This window comes from Leptopilina boulardi, unplaced genomic scaffold (assembly GCF_019393585.1).
Source record: "Leptopilina boulardi isolate dan_hultmark-lab unplaced genomic scaffold, ZJU_Lbou_2.1 LbouV2_332, whole genome shotgun sequence".
Taxonomy (NCBI): Eukaryota; Metazoa; Arthropoda; class Insecta; order Hymenoptera; family Figitidae; genus Leptopilina; species Leptopilina boulardi.
The window spans coordinates 478,123-481,348 of NW_026137899.1; positions in this window are offsets into that span (position 1 = coordinate 478,123).

Here is a 3,226-nt window from a genome sequence, read left to right on the forward strand (position 1 = left end):
GCAGACGTTTTAATTATATATTAGAGTGCCAACACACTTGCTGTTTTTATATATAAAAGATAATATTTTTTAAAAAGATTTACTTTAATTGTTAGGTGGTTAATTGGCGATTGTTAGGTGCTACTTTTTAATGTTTGGTAGTCAAAATTGTCAAAACTTTTATTAATTTACTATTATACACGGATAAGTTTGTGAGAGCGCTGCTTTATCAGCTGTAGTAGTGACACGCTCTCTGACTTGAAATGTATAAACTGTGCCATTTTGGTAAAACTCCTTTCGCTCTGTGAGAGTAGACTCCTCTCCTTTGAGAGAGCTCTGACCTCCCACAGCAAAAAAAATGAAAAATCATGTTATACAGATAAATGCATATTTCAACACTACACTTTTACAATAATAATATTTAAATAACATAAATTTATGTTAGTTTTTAATTTTTTAATATAAATATTTAAAGCTATGCATATATAAAAAATCTAAATGATAAATGTATTTTTTAATATTAATTTTTTGACAATAATAACCCTATTGAAAAAAACACGTATAATTATACGTATAATTATACGTACAATTATACTTATAATAAGACATACGAATTTGAAACAAGAATTATACGTATAATAATAATTGTACGTGTTTGCAGCAAAAACTTTCTGCAAACATGCTAAGCAAAATTGTCGAAAAATTTCAAGAATAATTAGTAGCAAAATTGCGCTGAAAATTTTTAGAAATTTTAAAATGCAAATTAAATTTCACGAAAAAAAATATCGTCGAATGTCAATTCAAGCAGTCACCCATCCCCAAGTACTAACCGCGTCCAACGTTGCTTAGCTTCCGTGATCTGATGAGAACTTGTTCCTTCGCCTTGGTGTTTCCGCTGTCTTGTCTTGATTAATAACTTTGTCGTATAAGTATTTTATCGCACCTAACTTAACTTTTAGTGACACGAAGTAATACAAATACACTTCAACTTTACAAAAAAAGAAAACACAAAAATAGTGTTCATTTGAAACCGATTCTCAATAATTAAAAGAATTATATGCTTGGATAAGAGATGTACATGACATGATATATTTTTTTGGGGGGTTTCATAGACAAGCTGACATGTGCGCAGGAGAGCACTGTATTTTTTAAGCGCCCCTAAAATAATAAAGTGTATTTGTGTCACTAAAAGTGAGGTTAGGTGCGATACAATACTTATACGACAAAGTTATTAATCAAGACAAGACAGCGGAAACACCAAGGCGAAGGAACAAGTTCTCATCAGATCATGGAAGTTAAGCAACGTTGGACGCGGTTAGTACTTGGATGGGTGACTGCTTGAATTGACATTCGACGATATTTTTTTTCGTGAAATTTAATTTGCATTTTAAACTTTCTAAAAATTTTCAGCGCAATTTTGCTACAAATTGTTCTTGAAACTTTTCGACAATTTTGCTTAGCTTATACGTATAATAATACGTACAATTATACGTATAATTATACGTATTATTATACGTGTCTATATTTTATAATATTTAGGTATATATTAATAAACAAAAATATATCCCTATTGAAAAAAACACGTACAATTATACGTATAATTATACGTATTATTATACGTATTATTATACGTGTTTTTTTCAATAGGGAATATTTAATGTTATAAATTCATGTTAGTTTATTAATTTATTATTATTACTATTTAAAATTGCATATATAAAAACAGTAATTTAAAATATTTTTAATGGCAAATTAATTTATTTAATATGACAATTTAAGGATAAAAATTATTTAAAAAATATTGTTTGCTTTCTTTTTTAATTAACATGTAACGTTATTCAACAATAAATTTACAAACAATATTATTAACATCTGTTAAAGATTTTTGAACAATAATTCGTTTATTACTTTAACAATTTATTGTAAATTAATAATTCAATATAATTAAGTAAAATATTAAAATTTTTCGATTAAAACAAAAATTATTTAATTTATACATTTATGAATATAGGGTAACTGCACCAGTGGTGGATCAGTTAAGCCCCTTAACTTTCTTATTTTGACTTTGAAGTTCTGTATAGGTTGTTTTTAGACAAATTCGAGGTTATTCTTTATAGTATTATGGACCAGATAGTTCCAATAGACATTTCCTTCAAGGTTAGACTTAATTTTGACACCTACGTTTACTTTAATGCTCCATCAAAGATAATTTGTCAATGATCCTATTCTGGATCACTGTTTGCACCAGTCATGGTTATAGATTGCTCCAGTGGTGGATCACTTAAAAAATCATACTAAAAAACATTGCATTTTAAAATTTCGAGACTGAGACGTTTTGCAACTTTTATAAGGCTTTACGGACAGATTTTCAAATTCACTTTCCTATCCATATCCCCTCCTCTTTCATTTCTATAGGTATAATGTGACTCAATATTAATTAATCATCTTTTTATTAGAATTTTTGGTAATAAATAAATAGAAACTCTTAAAGCTTCAGTTTCAATAATAAGTAACATTTATTAATTCTGGGTATTTTAATTCAACAAAAATTTAACAATTTGAAATCAGGGGGTCGATTACGTAACTTTCCCACATCCCACATCTCACTTCCCACATTTTACATCCCACATCCCACATCTCACTTCCTACATTTTACATCCCACTTCTCAATGCCCACATCCCATTTCCCACATTTTACATCCCACTTCTCACTTCCCACATTTTACATACCACTTCCCACATCCAACATCTTGTAGGAAATGGGAGAGATGTGAGAAGTGGGATATAAAAGGTGGGAAGCGTGATAAGAAAAGTGTAATGTACAATGTGAGATGTGATGTGTGAAAAGTAAAATGTGAGAAGTGGGATGTGGAATGTGAAATATGGGAAGTGGGATGTGGTATGTGAAATATGGGAAGTGGATATGAAATATGGGAAGTAAGAAGTGAGATGTAAAATATGGGAAGTGGGATATGAAATATGGGAAGTGAGATGTGGGATGTAAAATGTAGGAAGTGAGATGTGGGATTTGGGAATTGGGATGTAAAATGTGGGAAGTGAGATGTGGGATGTGGAATGTAAAATGTGGGAAGTGAGATGTGGGAAGTGGGAAAGTTACGTAATCGACCTCCAGGTGTTAACAATTAATAAACATTTGAATTAGTGTTAACTAAAATTTAACTCATAAAATTTTCAATAAAACAATGCGTCAACAGGCGAAAAGTAGGACTGATCCACCACTAGATTT